We start from the raw sequence: 20,281 nt of genomic DNA on the forward strand, positions 1-20,281 counted from the left end.
ACAGTACTTCCATATTGTTTTCCATAGTGATTGTGACAATTTACATCCCCACCCAAAATGTAAGCAGGGTCCCTCTTTTACACAACCTCTCCAGCATTTTTTATTTGTAGATTTATAAATGATAGCCATTCTGATCAGTGTGAGATAGTACCTCATTTTAGTTTTGTTTTGCATTTTTCTAATAAGCAGTGATGTTGAGCATTTTTTCCTGTGCCTGTTGGCCAATTGTATGTCTTCTTTGGAGAAATATATATTCAGGTTTTTGCCCATTTTTCAATTGCTTTTTTTATTTTATTTTGCTGTTTAGTTGTTTGTATATTTTGGAGATTAAGCCCTTGTTGGTTGCATTGTTTGTAAGTATTTTCTCCCATTGCATTTTTTTATGGTTTCCTTTGATGAGTAAAAACTTTTCAGTTTGACTAGGTCTCATCTGTTTATTATTGTTTTTATTTCTATAGCCTTGGGAGACAGAGAATGTTTTGCCTATATTCTCTTCTAGAAGTTTCATTGTGTCTTCTCTTATGCTTAAGTCTTTAAGCCATTATGAGATTATTTTTTTGCATCATGTGAGGGTGTGTTCTAGTTTCACTGTTTTATGTGCAGCTGTCCAGTTTTCTCAGCACCACTTGCTCAAAAGACTGTCTTTTTACCATTTCATATACTTCCCTCCTTTGTTAAAGATTAACTGACCATAGGTGTTTGGGTTAATTTTTGGGTTCTCTATTCTGTTCCATTGGTCTCTTTTTGTTCTGTACCACACTCTCTAGATTACTGTAGCTTTGTTATATTGTCTGAAGTCTGAGAGAGTTATGCTTCCTGCTTTTTTTTCCCTCCATATTTCTTTAGCAATTCTTTGTATTTTATGGTTCCTTATACATTTTTGGCTGGTTTGTTCTAGCTCTGTGAAAAGTGTCATTGGAAGTTTGGTAGAGATTGCATTAAATCTGTAGATATCTTTGGGTAGCATGGCCATTATAACAATATTAATACTTCTAATTCAGGAATGTGTGATACATTCCATTTTTTCAAATCATCTTTAATATATTTGTTTAATGTTTTATAAAGACTTAGAATATAAGACTTTCACTTCCTTGGTCATGTTTATTTTTTAAATGGCCACACAGTGGCATATGGAAGTTCCTGTGTCAGAGATTATTAGCTGTAGCTGTGACCTACATTGCAGCTGCAGCAACACTAGATTTCTTTAACCCACTGTACCAGGCCAAGGATTAAACCTGAACCTTTGTGATGACCCACTGTGCTACTGTTGGATCTGTTTTCTTAATGTTATTTTCAAATTTTCATTTAAGTTGTATAGAAATACAACTGATTTTTCTATGTTGATTCACAAATTTTCAGAACGTATTTTTAACTTCATTGAATAATAATTGAAATATAAATGTGTATATTTTAAGTGAACAATGTAGTGGTTTGATGTATATAAACATTTGAAGATGATTACCAACTTCAAGATAATTAACACATTTCACCACTCATAGTTAACATAGGTAACTCTTTTTTAAATGGGAAAAAGAATGCTTAATATCAACTTTCAGCAAAATTTTCAGCACAAAATATTGTATTATTAACTAATCACCATACTGTACACTAAATAGTTAAAACTTACTTTTCTATAACTAAAAATATTCCTAATTTTTCCTAAAATTAACCTGATAGTCACTCATATCTGACAGTAATGAATTAACCATACCATTACTTTTGATGACTATTTGGACTACACATTCAAAAGTTATATGATATTTAATTTTATTCTATTATTTTCATTTTTATACTTTATTTTCTCCTGCAGCATATAATTATGAGATTATTGTGAAAATAATCTATCTAAATTTATTTTTCATTGTACATTATTCACACACAGAATTCCAGTTGAAAGTAATTCCAATTGCTGTATTAAAGTTGATGAGTTATTGAAATTGCAATATACTTTACTGATTTTTTTTAGGGCCACACCTGCAGCATAAGGAGATTCCCAGGCTAGGGTTATAATAAAGAGCTACAGCTGCCTGCCTCCACTACAGTCACACAATTGCAGATCCAAGTCACATCTGTGGTCTACACCACAACTCACAACAATGACATATCCTTAACCCACTGAGCAAGGCCAGGGATTGAACCCAAAACTTGATGTTTCCTAGTCAGATTTGTTTCTGCTGCACAATAACAGGAACTCCTGATTTCAATTTTTGTTTTTTTTAAAGATAAATTTTCTCCTTGTTCTTATAAGGGAATACAGTACTTTATACCTGAAGTGTATCCAAAGATGAAGAATTCTCTAACTTTCAAAAACCTTGCCAATCTATTGTGGACTCAAATTACCTGATTTAATTAATATAAGTTTATACCAGACCATGTTCTGATAACACCAGTATAAATATTGAGCTTGTGGTGGAAACTCTATTTTAACTGCTAGAGCAATTGTAGTTATTATTTTGATAGCAGAAGCAAAATAAAATGAAGAATGTTTTGTAATACTACAAAATAAAAAGTAATAGACTTTTTATAATGAAGGAAATTTTCAGGCTACTGATTAGTGTCAGAGTAATTGAAAGAAGAGATTCCCAAATAGAATTTTCTACTTATAACATTGTACAACCTACACTGTGATTTTAATTCCCTTTATTTTTTCATTGGACTCAGTTATATCTGTGAAACATGACTGCCAAGACCAGCTCAGCAGGTGAAGGCTGAAGAATGGGTGCTGTGAAACTTAAGAAAAAGTTAACATAAAATGAGACACAGAGACATTTATCTTAATTACAGGTGGGAACCTGGGGACTCAAGGTCTCAGGGACCAAGAGTGCCTCCTCAAGAAACCACACTGCCTTTATTGTGCTCTTTTGGATTACATCAAGTGAAGAGGGAGCTATATGTGCAGGATATAGTTTTTCTTAATTATTATTTTAAAATTCACATAGCTGGTAGCTGGTTAAGTTTTTACTCTGACCTTTAGGCATTTAACAGTCATTAGCATTGAGGAAGATTGGCTTCAGCTATCTATGCATAGCATCTAGAGAATCACCACTGTGCTTCTGCAGATGGTGTGCATATCTGCAGCAACCTGGCATGCCTAGGTTTGCACCTGGTTCTCCTTGCTAATGCATATTCCCTATTGACCTCTCATAAATCCCTTGGGGCCATGAGGTTCATCTTCCTCTTATTGTTAAGAGGACATATCATGCTGTTCAAACCACATGCCTATCTGCACAGGTCTGGCATGCCTAGACCAATACTTTATGTCCTAATTCAGCTAAACATATGAATAAATTATGCCATTTGGTCTTTGTTCATAAGCTTACCTTATTTACCAGCACTACAACTACTTTTCAAGGGGGAATATGGTGTAAAGTAAAGCAGGAAAAGAGCGAGTTTTTAGCATAGAAAATAGAAACAGAGAGGCTAAGAAAAAACTGTAGAAACATGTCTCCTGACACATGACAATTTCAGAAAATGCTCACTCAAAATATACAGAAAACTGATATGTGGATATGAACCAGGTTTGACATTGAGCTATACAAATTTTTTCTTGTATTCCTTATTGTTTTTCTGAATTACATAATGGTGCATTGGCTCTATATATGTATATAATGTTGCAGTTTAGCAATGAGATTAATATTCACGAATAGTATAGAAGGGAAGAAAGAAATTCCAATTGCTGCATTAAGTATTTTGTTATATAGGAAAATACATTTAATAAAATTGGTGAGAAAAATGTTTGGATATTGTATAGGCTTATACAAAGTGATTCATTGCTCAGATATTAAATTCTGCAATCAACCCTAACTGACTACTATTACAGTGAGAAGTAAGGCAAATATAAAGTCATTCCACATGTCAGTTATGAGAAATATTTAGGTAGTTATCTTTTTCATATTCAGGTGATTATTGCTATAGAAATACAAATTTAATTAAAACAGTTTACCATTCAGCATACCATTTACTTCTCCATGTTTCTACATTTTTCTTGTTGCCACTATTTGAACCACTTTTGCTATGTGTACACTTATGCCATGTGTACAGCCCTGAAAACACCCTCCAAAAGGGCCAAAACTATATACATATATTCTTGATAATACTTTCTCAATATGTTAAATAATTAAAAACATAAATGTTAAAAAGAGGTCTTGAGTATTATCAAGTATTATCAAGTATTATTATTGAGAAAGTATTATTATTCAGATTTGTTTCCTCTGTGCCATTATGGGAACTCCAAGAATATATTATTGACAATAATTCTCTCAGTGAAGTGTATTCACATATCCCTTTTACTTCAGCTAACAATAGGATCATGATAGTATTTTCCCTTGGAATTCTGCATGGGGTTTTAAAAGTTATTGTGAATGAGATGTCTATGGTTATCAAGAAGACTAGGTAGAAGCCTATCTTAAGGAGAGCACAATTTGCTTAAGTTGTTGGAAAGTTATTTCAAAATGATTTGGAATAGGGAATGCTGTAAACATATGTTCACCTTTTTTATTTAATATTTTATTTTTGATATTATAGTTGGTATACAATGTTCTGCAAGTGTGTGTGTGTGTATATAAATATATGTATATACAGCAGGATCTCATTGTCTATACACTCCAAATGCAATAGTTTGCATCTACTTTGACATATTCCACACCCATACTCAGACACAGATGAGTGATCGGGTAATTTATCACCTCATATCATATCTTTGTATATCAGGGTATATGTCCTCCAATATCCATAATGCACCAATTTCTGATGCTAAGAGACTACTAATAGTTTCTTAATGAGTAACTTTTATTAAACAGTAGGGCGTTTGATGGGTCTGGTGATATTAAATTTGAGTTTTTACAAATCTCTGGATATGAGTTAAATTTAATCAATTTGTTTTAGGTAAGTAAATCTACCAGTAAATTTTATATCATTTCAGAAAAGTAGGAATAAATGTTAGTTATAGTAAAGTTAATGAGAAAATTTATTAATGAACCAAAAATTTATTTTGCATTATTTAAGTCCTATTATCTATTGAATATTATGAGCTTGATGACTGATTTTTGCTTTGTTAGAAAGTCTCCTGGCAATAGCAAATTCATAGTAAGAAAAAAAATATTTTCTCCTTAATAACATTATAGCTGAATAATAATTTTAGATAGAATTGTTTTCTTACAGTACAATTTTTTTGGGGGGTGTAGAACTATTTTTTTATTTAATTATTTTTTCATTATAGCTGGTTTACAGTGTTCTATCAATTTTCTCATGCACAGCATGGTGACCCAGTTACACATACAAGTATACAATTTTTATGCTATTCAAATTCACCATTCAAAATTAATACAGCTAAATATTCCAATTCATCTCCATATCAACCACATTCCTCAATGGATCAGATATCTCTGGACAGTTCATGAATTCAGACTAATGTATTTTATTGGAAATCTGCAGAAAAACATGAATTCCTATGTGCACACTCCCCCCACACACATACAAATGCCAAGTCAAGGGCTAAAGACATGTGAATTATCAAATACAAAATACCAACTTGAAGAAAAAATGTGATGCCCCACTTATAATTTTTGCCTACATTTAGTTGAATGTATCACCAGGTTTATTTGGTCCTCTTTAAAGTGCCTTATTTTCATTGAATTAATCACAGAACAAAACATCCTTGTGTTTTAAAATATCAGCATCATTGGAAATACATTAGCTTTGGAAATGTTGACATTACATAAATTTTAATAATATTTTCTTGGTCAAAGGAATTTATGTTTACTAAGGCAAGCATTTATCATGATTTGCGGGAGAATTAAGGGAAATCATTTAGAAGAAGAGCTTTTCTACAAGTAAAAGTTTAAATAAAAAACACTGAGATAAGTAGAAGGGGCAGAGACACAACCTTGTTAAGACTCATACCCCTGGTGGGCAACCACAAAGTAGAAGGGGGTATCACAACCTTGGAGGGATTGGTTCTAACACTGGGTACCCCAGGTCTTAGGATAGGCACTGGGAATAAGAATTTCTTTAACAAATTTTAAAAACCAATTTATGACAATTAGAGCTGGTTTGTGTATGTTAAAACATCATTGTGTCTCAAGGATAACTCCCATTTGGCTAGTGGTGTATAATTATTTTAATGTGCTGTTGAATAAAACTTGCAATAGGTTTTGAGATGTTTTCAAGTGTATTCATCAAGTTTATTGCTTTTTAATTAGTAGTGGTAATATATTTTTGTGTTTATTGGTTAGTAATACTAAGCAACATTTATCAGTTAAAATATACAGAACATTTTACACAGGAGTATATTTTTTAATCTTCTAAATGATTTATAAGTATTGTCATTCATGCTGCTTTCCCCCCTTTTTAATTTTTAAACTTTTATTGAAATATAGTCGATTTACATTGTTGTGCTAATTTCTATCATACAACAAAAAGTGATTCAGTTATGTATGTACATATATCTATTCTTTTTCAAATCACTTTCCCATAAATATTATCACAGAATATTGATTAGAATTTCTTTGGATATAAACTTAGCAGTGAAATTGAAGAATCATATGGTAGACATACAGATGGTCAAGAGTCACTTGTAAGGATGCTCAGCATCAGTAATTATCAGAAAAAGCCAATTATATCATCTTCAGTTTTATAGGGCACATTTTTGTGTGTCTCAAATTTTTGCTTGACTTTTTTTTTATTCAAAACTTTGAGTATATTATACCCTACTTTTTTTTTTTTTTTGTTCTGCTACATTCTACTTATGAACACAGGGAGGGGGTAATTTCAAGTTATGGTAGGTACCAAGGTTATTTCTGGGTGATGCCCTTCCTATTTTATGAATGACATCATTTTTTTTTGTTTGTTTTTTTTGTTTTGTTTTGTTGTTGTTGTTGTTGCTATGTCTTGAGCCGCTCCCGAGGCATATGGAGGTTTCCAGGTGAATGACATCATTTTTATTCTTTCTGTTCTTTACCCCCTCCCTCCACCATTTTTAAAAAGTCTGATACTGTTAGTCAATGTAAAGTACTTAAAAAATCCAAATCCTTCTTTGTATGTTATTAATGAGCTTGAGGGAAATTAATTTTCTGTCCTTATAAGCTAAATATACAAATAAAAGTTAGGTTTACTACATAGGAGATATTTTTGTCTATCAGGGTAAGGAAAACTTTAGGGAAAAATACCCTCTATGATGCTAATAACTTGTCATTATTTCTTAAAATATATGCCCCTGGAATAGAGACAAGAATATTTTTCAGTGTTTTATAAGGAAGTTGCTGTTAAAAAGTGGTCAGAATTGACTGTAATTCAGAGTGGCCTTTAGTAATTAAGTGAAAAATAATCTCCATGATTTACCCAGAGAGTCTTCATTACAAAAGAATCCAACATAATTTTCTAGTATATTATTTTGAAAACACTGTTCCCATATAACTCTGAGAAAGAAATTTTTAAATTACTGAGATTTACTGTTAATATAGGAGATAAATAAAAGGAACACAAATGTTGAGAAAAATTATCTTTTGAAATCAGTGAGATTTTATGAGCACCAGGTATGTTAAAAACCATCATTGCAGTGTACAAATAGAGGAATATATTTCATGTCTTATGGTTTATTACAGATTTTAGAGATGGCAGAATGTAGGAGAGTTCACAAACAATTCTGATATAAGATAGACTGAAATTGTATGTCCTCACTAAGAACTGTGGATATTGGAAAATTAGAAGAGCTTATGTGTGCTTAGAAATCAGACAAAAGTTGAATGGAGATACTAACACTCACATAGCTTTTGGAGAATGGCAACTTGTCCATCTCTGAATGACAACTTTGAGCAGAATATTGACCACAGTATAGAATTATCATACATTGTGTCCATACAAAAGCACCACAGATTTATAGTTTCCACTTGTCACATTTCAGAGGTTTAATTGTAAAAGGTAAAAATCTACCTCTCAGAGAATGTCCAGAGGAAAACTGAAAATGCATAAGCTAAAATCTATAATTATGTGAGAGATAATGTGTTGTATATATAGAAGAGGAATTCCTGGAAAAAATGCATAGAAATCTTTCATTTCATCAATATTTGTTCTGCCAACATTCTTCCGTTTTAGTGCTTATTTACTTTGTGCTACCATGAGTTATCTATTCTATAAAAGGTAATACATAAACATAAATAAATAGCTTATTAATATGGAGGGCAAGCAGGTATATAAAGCATGAATTTCAGATGTTCATTTTTGTGGCCACTTTTGATTATCATGTAAGGCTATTATCTAGGGTATCTGTGGACAAGATAAGCAGGAGTCATGGGATAAAAATACACATAATAAAGTGTAAGGATAGTAGATTATATACTCTTTAACCTGGATATTGAATGATAAATAATCTCAAGGCTATTAACCCTCCCATAAAGATCAGTAACTTCTGTAAAGATACAGAGTGTAGATTTTTTTCCAAAGATGGATATGCTTGTATAACTGAATCAGAGAGAGGTGATAGAAAAGCAATGATTTTCATTGTGGCATCTGCAGTAAAATAAATTTTCAAAAGTAGAAGGATCCACCCAACACTTTATATTCCACCATCATCTATTTCCCACCTTTGTCTGCCTACTTTCCTTCAGCTTTTCCAGAAGATTATCTGTTTATTTTATTTTGGACAAATCTAGAAATTTTAAAGTTGTGACATCCATTTGAAGAGTTGAGGTGAAGACAGTATCTACTGACAATCTGCTTGGCCTCCTTTTATTTTTATTTTTTTGTTAGGGTATAGTTGATTTACAGCATTGTGTCATTTTTTAATATATAGCATAGTGACAAAGGCATTCATAAATATTTATAATATATAATGTATATGTATATGTACATTCTTTTTATCATTCTATATTCTATCATGTTCTATCCCAAGAGATTTTGGGATATTGTTTCCTGTACTATACCTATCTGCTTTGCTTCATTTTAAAAACACACATCTCCTTCCTCTTTCTCATTTGTTCTCTTCTAAGAACTCAGAGTTTTCAGATATTTGAATAATACAAACTCTACTAGGAATAGAACCCTACAATCATTCAAAAATCATCCCAGATTTAATATTCTTAAGAGAAAAATACAAACTTTTGAGTAATAACCCACTGTCCTTGATATAGAAATGTAACTACAGGGATTCTGAGTTAACTTAAGGGTGCTTTTTAGAAATTGTGAAAAGAAAAATAGAAATTGGAATATCTAGATAATACAACATGACAAAACATGTTTGTCTGCCCATTAACAATTGTCTATTACAAAATATCACATTCATGATGATAACATCAGATTATTTAATGTCCATAAGTGTTTCCCATTTCATTTCTCCTGCTATAATAACTGGAGCAAGTGAGTAAGGAAGAGGTGGTTCACATTAAATTTATAAGATAATATATATTTATCCATATATGTATACCAAATATGTGATACATAATTGCTTATTAATGGCATTATTAATTGTGTTAAATGTGAATTGTGACTTTATATTTGTAGCATGAACCTTCAAAGGCAGTCATATATATGTTAAATCCCAAGTGATAGAGCATGCAAAATATCTGCAATAAAAGTTTTGACTTGAAAAACAAATGAAGGAAAAAACAGAGGCATTATCTCTTAATTACAAATATAATAACTTGGCAATGTTAATCAAGAATCATAACAGATCTAACAAGGAGGAGTTCTGATCATGGCGCAGTGGTTAACGAATCTGACTAGGAACCGTGAGGTTGCGGGTTTGATCCCTGCCCTTGCTCAGTGGCTTAACGATCCGGTGTTGCCATGAGCTGTGGTGTAGGTTGAAGACGTGGCTCAGATCCTGCATTGCTGTGGCTCTGGTGTAGGCTGACAGCTACAGCTCTGATAAGACCCCTAGCCTGGGAACCTCCATATGCCATGGAAGTGGCCCAAGAAATGGCAAAAAGACAAAAACAAACAAACAAAAAACAAATCTAACAAGGAGTTTTATTTGAAAAGTTCTACAGAAAAATACTACCTTCAAAAGCTTATTTGAAATTCATAGTAAGTCTTTGCTGTGGTCTTTAAAAACAAAAGAACCAAGTGTTAACCAAATTTATTAAGAAATCACAGGCAGAATTTCCCCCAAGAAGAACAGTCCATAATATCATGTAATACACTATGATTAATTTATTTTTTGTTGTTGCAGGTAAACAATTTCACACTCATCCCATCTCACTCATGAAACCATGCAGCTGAACAGTAATATGACTGAGTTCATCCAACTTGGGTTGACCCAGGATCCTGTTAGGAAGAAAATAGTGTTTGTCATTTTCTTGATTTTCTATTTGGGGTTATTGTTGGGTAACCTGCTGATTATTGCCACCATCAAGACTAGCTGAGCACTGGGAGTCTAATGTACTTCCTCCTTTTCTACTTATCCTTTTCTGATACCTGTTTTTCTGTTTTCACATCTCCTAGAATGATTTTTGATGCTCTCATGAAGACCACTACCTCTTTCAGAGAGTGCATGATCCATGTCTTTTCGCACATTTCTTTGGATGCCTGGAGATCGTCATCCTTATCCTCAGGGCTCTTGACTGCTATGTGACTATCTATAAGGCCCTGCACTATACAGCCATTATGAGCATCAAGTGTGTGGTATGCTGATGGTCCTGGCTTGGGTGGGGTCCTATGTGGATTCTTCAGCTCAGATTTTTCTAAACATGAGTTTATCTTTCTGTGGTCACAATGTGATTGATCACTATTTTTTTTACTTGCAGCCTTTGTTAAAACTTGCCTGTGCAAAATTCCATGTGACCAAACTACTCTTGATGTCCAATAGTGGGGCCATCTTCCCCCACTGTAATACTCACTAAGTACAGTGAGTATTGTCATGCTGGTATTCTCCTATGTAATCATATTGCATTCTCTGAGAAACCAAAGTGCTGAAGGGAGGAGAAAAATCCCTCTCCACCTGCATCTCCCACATCTTGTGTTCTTTTTTTTTTTTTTTGGTCCTTGTATATTTATATGGACACGCCTTGCCACCCCTTTCTCCATGGATAAGATTGTAGCTGTGTTTTATACAATTGGAATGCTTTTGTTCAACCCTCTGATTTATACTTTGAGGAAAGCAGAAGTAAAAAATGCCATGATGATGTTATGGAGTAAGAAGTTGGTTTCAGATGACCAAAGATGAATGAAAATTTTTTAAGTTTTTCTTCATAGTCTGGATTGACCTGGAAAAAGTTGATAGAGACTTTATTGTGAAGTGAATACAATTGTGTATTAGCAATTTGAAAGTATGCACTGATTAGCACTGAGTCAATTTAATGTAGAGGAACAGACAACACTATTAATAAATGGGTCATAAGGACAATTACCTTAGGTGTTGTATATCTATCTGTCTTATCTGACAAGTATTACTGCAGTTTTCATCTAGTGTGTCCTCACACCTACCTGATGCTTTATTTTGTTTTTTTTTGCTCCCAGATAATCTGGCCCTATATGCCTATATACACAACCTAGTAATTTTTATGTATCCCCAACAATTTCATGGATTAAAAATTCTGTTTCATTTTATCTGTTCAAGAACCTTCAACTTAGCTTTCTTCCTAATTGGTATCAGTTTCAAATATTTGTAGAAGTTTCACGAAGTAAGAGATAGTATATAATCTAGTATTACCCCTTTCAATTCTTGGTTGTTTACTTCAAATTCTTACCATTTTGTTACATAGATCATTTTTTTTCCCAGTTGGAAATTTACCCTTTTGTTGTAGTTCTTTGATCATAAGAAAGTGTTCACCGTAGGTTTTTACTACATATAGTATGTTTAATAAAATCTAATTTGTGTTCCTAATTTAATGTCTTCTAACTTTGGAGGAGTATTAAGTTTTCTCTTAAATTATACCAATTGTATTTTAAAAATGACAGTGGGTTATTATTGAGTGTAGCATAGATGTTCCACCTTAAAAGTGATGTATTTTTGTGGGCTGAGAGTGTAAGCTGTTGATGTTAGTGAATTTCAATTTGTAAATATACTTGAGCAGTAAATGAGAAAACTCAGAGATTATTTAGGCTTGAGTTTGAATTATTTATATCATAGATATGAATATGTGTTTCCTTTCTTGAAAAGAAAAAAAAACTGTGGGAACAGTAAAAGAAAAAATTGCCAGGAACTCAGAAGTAAGAGTAATGAGATGAATAGGATGAACAGAGAAATATTTTAGGGAAGGAAAACAATTGCATTTGATATTCTAATGGTGGATAAATGACATAAAGCATTATGTCAAAACTCACAAAACTACACAACAGAAGAGTAAACACTAATGAAAAATGTCTGGAACTGGGAAATTGTGAGGGTGATAGAGTGTAATTTTGCACAGTTTTATATAAACTTAAAATTTCTATAAAAAATAAAGTATGTAAGACATTTTTATAAGAGAAAGACCAATTTCTCCTTGCCATAGTTAAAATATTTTAAATTTTAATAAATTTATTATGTATATTGTATTAAGCCATGTATTGATACCCTCAAATCCTCTACATCTTTCCCCAGTAACCTATAAAAATATCATTAATAAATATGCAATACTTATATATGCAAATATTTTCTGGGAGAAGAATGTTTTTTTGATTGAGAAGTATTATTTTTTTTATTTTTGGCTATTCTGTTTATGAGCCAGGGAAGTATTATTCTTAATTGGCATGCATTAAACTATATGCTGTTATAAATCAAGAAGCACTTGAATTAATATACTTTTACACTCCAAAAAGAGAGTCTTAAATACTTTGTATTTACATATTAATGGTTATCACTATTCTTTAATTTTTTTTCATTTTTCTATCAGGAACATTTTTGAAAAAAATATACACTTCTTGAAAGTAGATTAAGTCTTCAATAATAATGAAGGTTTGGATTTTTTACTACAAATACATTCTATCTAAATTTATATTAGTTTCTCTTTTTTTTTGTCTTTTTAGGACCATGCTGGTGGCATATGGAAGTTCCAAGGCTAGGGGTCAAATTGAAACTGCAGATGCTGGCATAGGCCACAGGCACAGCAATGCCAGATCCTTAAACCCCTGAGCAAGGCCAGGGATCCAACCCTCATCCTCATGAACACCAATCTGGTTTGTTATAAACAAGCCATGATGGGATCTGCCTATATTAGATTATAAAAGGATGTAAATGTAAAAACTGTGTTTCAAAGCCTCAGGCAGGATTTTGCATAAGAAAAGTAGGTGAGAAATTTTAGCATCTAAAATTGAAATCTAGGTTTATCTATATATTTCTATCTATCTATCTATCTATCTATCATCTACCTATCATATATCTATCTATATCTCAAAGGATGGTAAAACAAGGAAATTCTACCACCTTCTCATTGCTAATCATTATCCTAGCAGTTGACAATATGATAATAAAGAAAAATAAAACAACATTCACACTTCCATGAATATTATGATGTAGTAAAGATGGAAAAAAAATATTTAATATTGCAGGGGTTATAAAAATGCCTCAAACTACACAAAGCAAGACAATTAAAGAGTGTGAAGGTGGCAATGCTAGGCTAAAGATGTATATTAAGGATAGTCAAACCAACAGGAGAAGTCACCTAAAACAGTCAACAATGAAACAGATCTCTGCAGTCTGACAGACCTGGAGTTCAAAAGAGAAATAGTGAAAATACTGAAGGAATTAAGAGAAGATATGAACAGTAATGCACACACTCTCAGAAAGGAACTAGAAAATATAAGGAGGAGCCAAGACAATCTAGAAAATTCATTTGCAGAGATGCAAACTGAACTAAGGGCAGAAAGAAAAAACCAGAATGAATAATGCAGAAGAACGAATCAGTGATGTGGAAGTTAGAATAATGGAAATCACCCAATGGTCAGCAGACAGAAAACCAAATCAAAAAACAGGAAAGCAATATAAGAGACTCATGGGATAATATAAAGTGGGCCAATCTACACATATTAGGAATTCCAGAGGAATAGAAAAAGATAAGGGGATGGAAAATATATTTGAAGAAATTATTGCTGGAAACTTCCCAAATCTAAAGGACACTGAGTTCAAGATACAGGAATCACAGAGGGCCCCAAACAAGATGAACCCAAATAGACCCACACCAAGACACATAGTAATAAAAATGGCAAAAGTTAGTGATAAAGAGAGGATCCTAAAGGCAGCAAGAGAAAAGCAGAATGTCACCTACAAGGGAACCTCCATTTATCAGCTATTTTCTCTACAGAAACACTACAGGCCAGGAGGGAATGGCCACAGATATTTAAAGTGCTAAAAGGAAAAAAAATACTCAACCTAGAGTACTCTATCCAGCAAGAATATCATTTGAAATAGAAGGGGAAATTAAAAAAAAATTCCAGCAAAAAAATCTAAAAGAATAGAGCAATACAAAACCCAGGCTAAAAGAAATACTCAAAGGGCTTCTCTAAACCAAAAATGAAAAGAAGCAAAGAAAGTGAGGAAAAAGAAAAAAAAAGAAGAAGAGGAAGAACTAGGATTGAGGAAACAACAATCAGAGAGCAGTCACTCAAATAAGCATATTTAGTCGTGAACAATATTCAAACAAAATAAAATTAAAAAGAAAAAAAAGAGTCATCAAAATCATAAAATGTGGGCAAGAGATGTTAGGAAATAAATAGACCCTTTTTGTTTGTTTGTTTGTTTCTCTTCTTAATTTTAATATAGTAATTAAGTGTTCAAACCTACAGGACCATCAGGCTAAAACACAAAATTATAGGAAAGGGTTAGCATACTTAAAAAACAGGGCAACCACAAGCCAAAACCGAACATTGCATTCACAAAAAATGAAAAAAAAAAAAACACTCAAGCAGATAATAACCAGAGACCATCCAACCAAAAAAAAAAAAAAAAAAAAAAAAGAATGGAGAACCATAGAATCAACTGGAACACGAGGTTCAACATGGCAATAAATAATCATCTATCAATTATCACCTTAAATGTCAATGGACTGAATGCCCCAATCAAAAGACACAGAGTGGCTGAGTGGATAAAAAGGCAAAAACCTTCAATATGCTGCCTACAAGAAACCAACCTTAGGACAAAGGATACATTTAGATTGAAAGTGAAGGGGTGGGGAAAAATATTTCACGCCAATAGACATGACAGGAAATCAGGAGTCGCAACGCTCATATCAGACAAAATAGACTTTAAAACAAAAGACATAAAAAAAGACAAAGAAGGACACTACTTAATGATTAAGGGATCCATCCAAGGAGAGGATGTTACTATCATCAACATATATGCCCCAAATCCAGGAGCACCCAGATCCATACAACAAATCCTAACAGACATAAAGGGAGAAATTGATGAGAACACAATCATGGTAAGAGACTTTAATACTCTGCTCACACCAATGGACAGATCCTCTAGACAGAAAACCAGTAAAGAAACAGAGATCCTAAAGGAAACAATAGAAAATTTAGACTTAATTGACATCTTCAGGACACTACATCCAAAATAATAAGAATACACAGTCTTCTCAAGTGCACATCGAACATTCTCAAGAATCGACCACATATTGGGACATATTGCTAATTTCAATAAGTTTAGGAGCATATAATTTATCTCAAGTATCTTCTCTGACCACAATGCCATGAACCTAGAAATCAACCATGGGAAAAGGAAAGAGAAAAAAACCTACTACACGAAGAATAAACAACATACTACTAAAAAACCAATGGGTCAATGAGGAAATCAAGAAGGAAATTAAAAAAATACCTTGAAACAAATGATAACGAAGACACATCCTCTCAAAATGTGTGGGATGCTGCAAAGGCAGTGCTCAGAGGGAAATTTGTAGCGATACAGGCCTTTCTCAAAAAAGAAGAAAGGTCCCAAATTGACAGCTTAACCCTCCACCTAAACAAATTAGAAAAAGAAGAAGAAAAAAGACCTAAAGTCAGCAGAAGGAAGGAAATTATAAATATCAAAGAGGAAATTAATAAAATAGAGATTCAAAAAACAATAGAGAAAATTAATTAATCCAAGAGCTGGTTCTTTGAAAAGGTCAACAAAATTGGCACTCCCCTGGCCAGACTCACCAAAAAGAGTGAGAAAGAACCCAAATAAACAAAATTAGAAATGAAAAAGGAGAAAAATGGATACTGCAGAAATACAAAAAAAAAAAAAAATAAGAGAATACTATGAACAACTATATGCCAACAAATTTGACAATCTGGACAAAATGGACAACTTTCCAGAATCTTACAGCCTGCCAAAACTGAATCAAGAAGAAACAGACCAACTGAACAGACGGAGCATTAGAAATGAAATTGAAGAAGTCACAAAAACACTCCCTACAAATAAAAGTCCAGGACCAGATGGCTTCACAGGCGAATTCTATCAAACATATAAAGAGGAAATGATACCCATCCTCCTTAAACTCTTTCAAAAGGTAGAAGAAGAAAGACTCCCAAAGGAATTCAATGACCCCACCGTCACCCTAATTCCAAAAGCAGATGAAGATACCACCAAAAAAGAAAACTATAGGCCAATATCTTTGATGAATATAGAAGAAAAAATTCTCCACAAAAACGTAGCCACATGAATCCAACAACATATCAAAAAGATGATACACCATGACCAGGTAGGGTTCATCCCAGGTTCACAAGGATGGTTCAACATAAACAAATCAATCAAAATCATACACCACATTAACAAAAGTCAAAAACCATATGATCATCTCGATAGATGCAGAAAAAGCATTTGACAAAGTCCAACATCCATTCATGATCAAGACCCTCGCCAAAGTGGGTATAGAGGGAACATTCCTGAACATAATCAATGCCATTGATGAGAAACCCACAGCAAATATAATACTCAATGGGGAAAAACTGAAAGCCTTCTCACTCAAATCTGGAACAAGACAGGGATGCCCACTCTCACCACCGCTCTTCAACATAGTTTTGGAAGTCCTAGCCACAGCAATTAGACAAACAACAGAAATAAAAGGCATCCAAATAGGAAGAGAAGAGATAAAACTGTCATGGAATGCAGATGACATGACACTATACATAGAAAACCCTAAGGGCTCAACCCAAAAACTACATGAACTGATTAATACATTCAGCAAAGTAGCAGGATATAAGATTAACATTCAGGAATCAGTCACATTTCTATATACCAACAATGGAATATTAGGAAAGGAATACAAAAATACAATACCTTTTAAAATTGCACCTCACAATTGCAGATACCTTGGAATACACCTGACAAAGGAGATAAAGGACTTATATGCCGAGAACTATAAAACTTTAATCAAAGAAATTCGAGAAGATGTAAAAAATGGAAAGATATTCCATGTTCCTGGATTGGAAAAATCAATATTGTAAAAATGGCCATGCTACCCAGAGCAATCTACAGATTCAATGCAATCCCTATCAAATTTCCCATGACATTTTTCACAAACTGCAACAAACAATCCAAAGATTTATATGGAACAACAAAAGACCCAGAATTTGCCAAAGCAATCCTGAGAAAGAAAAACCAAGCAGGAGGCATAACTCTCCCAGACTTCAAGAAATACTACAAAGCCACCGTCATCATAACAGTGTGGTACTGGTATCAAAACAGACAGACAGACCAATGGAGCAGAATAGAGAAGCCAGAAATAAACCCTGACACCCATGGTCCATTAATATTTAACAAGGGAGGCAAGACCATAAAGTGGGAAAAACAAAAAAGTCTATTCAGCAAGCATTGCTGGGAAACCTGGACAGCTGCATGCAAAGCAATGAAATTAGAATGCACCCTCACACTATGCACAAAAATAAGCTCAAAATGGCTTCAAGAATTAAATACAAGACAGGACACCATCAAACTCCTGGAAGAGAACATAGGCAAAACACTCTCTGACATCAACCTCATGAATATTTCCTCAGGTCAGTCTCCCAAAGCAACAGAAATAAGAGAAAAAATAAACCCATGGGACCTCATCAAACTGAAAAGCTTTTGCACAGGAAAGGAAACCCAAAAGGAACCAAAAAGTCAACTTACAGAATGGGAGCACTAGTTTCAAACGATGCAATGGACAAGGGCTTAATCTCTAGAATATATAAGCAATTTGTACAACTCAACAGCAAAAAGCCAATCAAACAATGGAAAAATGGGCAAAAGACCTGAATAGACTCTTCTCCAAAGAAGATACACAGATGGCCAGCACACACATGAGAAAATGCTCAACATCGCTGATTTTAAGAGAAACGCAAATCAAAACTACCATGAGATACCACCTCACACCAGTCAGAATGGCCATCATTAATAAATCCACAAATGACAAGTGCTGGAGGGGCTGTGGAGAAAAGGGAACCCTCCTGCACTGCTGGTGGGAATGTAAACTGGAATAGCCACTATGGAGAACAGTTTGGAGATACCTTAGAAATCTATACATAGAACTTCCATATGACCCTGCAATCCCACTCTTGGGCATATATCCAGACAAAACTCTACTTAAAAGAGACACATGCACCCACATGTTCATTGCAGCACTATTCACAATAGCCAGGACATGGAAACAACCCAAATGTCCATCAACAGATGATTGGATTCAGAAGAGGTGGTATATATACACGATGGAATACTACTCAGCCATAAAAAAGAATGACATAATGCCATTTGCAGCAACATGGATGGAACTAGAGACTCTCATCCTGAGTGCAATGAGCCAGAAAGACAAAGACAAATACCATATGATATCACTTATAACTGGAATCTAATATACAGCACAAAAGAACCTTTCCACAGAAAAGAAAATCATGGAATTGGAGAATACACTTGTGGCCACCCGGGGGAGAGGGAGGGAGTGGGAGGGATTGAGAGCTTGGGGTTATCAGACACAACTTAGAATAGATTTACAAGGAGATCCTGCTGAGTAGCATTGAGAACTATGTCTAGATTCTTATACTGCAACAGAACAAATGGTGGAAAAAATGTATATATGTATGTGTATCTTGGCTCCCATGCTGCACAGCAGAAAAATCGGTCATTTAATTAATTTTAAAAAGTACTTGGTATTCACTAACAGAATAATGGAGAACTACAGGACTAATTCAATAAATGCATACAAAATGATAATTTTCAGTCTAGATTTTCAATAAAAATATAATAGTAAATGAAGCATAGTAAGCAATTTTCACAACCTGTCAGAATATCCCAGTAAATTCTACAGCTACTGTAATACTAAGTGGTGAATTCTCTCTAAGTTTAGAAACAAATACAAGTCTGTCCCATCTCAATTTCTTTTCTTCATTCTACTCCAAAATGCAATAAGGCAAGAATAAGAAATAAAGCATATAAAGATTCATAAAGAAGTAGCAAATTTATTAATACAACCCTTATGTAGATATTATATAATTTTATAGGTAGAATATGCTGAGGGCTCTAAAAAATCTAATTGACCTAATCAGTTAATTCAACAATATCACAGAATAAAATGTCAATACAAAATATTGCATGCATTTCAATGAAAACAAGACTGAAATTAGAAACCAATATTGTGCATTATGGTATTAAGATGAAATTTGAGGGACATATTTAAAATATTCAAATCCTTCAAATGTAAATCAGAAAATGCCACTGAAAGAAAGCAAGTACATAAGTAAAAGCAAAGATAAGCCATGTTGATGAATTAAAAGTCTCAATATTTTACCATATCAAATTCATAATGTCAATGCAATTCCAATAAACCTACTTCAGGGTATTTGAAGAAACTGACAATTTTATTTTGATTTTAATATAGAAATAAAAATTTTAAAGGAACCTAGAACAGAAAATCACTCCCCCAAAAAGAACAAAGTTCTAAAGAACAAAGCTCCCAATGTTGTATGGTGTTGACATAAGGATAAACATAAAATCATTTAAATATAATAGAATGTCTAGAAATTACCTATAGTCATGATTTTTTACAAAAATATCAAGACAATTCAATGAAGAAAAAAATACTTTTTTCAACATATTGTGTTGGATCATATGGATATCCATGTGAGGAAAAAAAGGAAGCTCAATCACTACCTCACACTATACAAATATTTAACCCAAAATTAGTCAGAGACCTAGAAGTTAAAGCTAAACCTATGAAAGAATTCTATAACAAGAAAATTTACCTGGAGGTAGGTCACTCTTTACTAGATATGACACAGCAATAAAGACCCTTGAGAAAAACTAAAAAAAAATTGAACACTGTCAATCAATGTTTTAAATCTTCTGCTCATTGGATATCATCACTTATAAAAACAAAAAGAGTATTAAGAAAACAATATCTAGATTTATATATAC

This window comes from Sus scrofa, unplaced genomic scaffold (assembly GCF_000003025.6).
Source record: "Sus scrofa isolate TJ Tabasco breed Duroc unplaced genomic scaffold, Sscrofa11.1 Contig2026, whole genome shotgun sequence".
In the NCBI taxonomy this organism is placed as follows: domain Eukaryota; kingdom Metazoa; phylum Chordata; class Mammalia; order Artiodactyla; family Suidae; genus Sus; species Sus scrofa.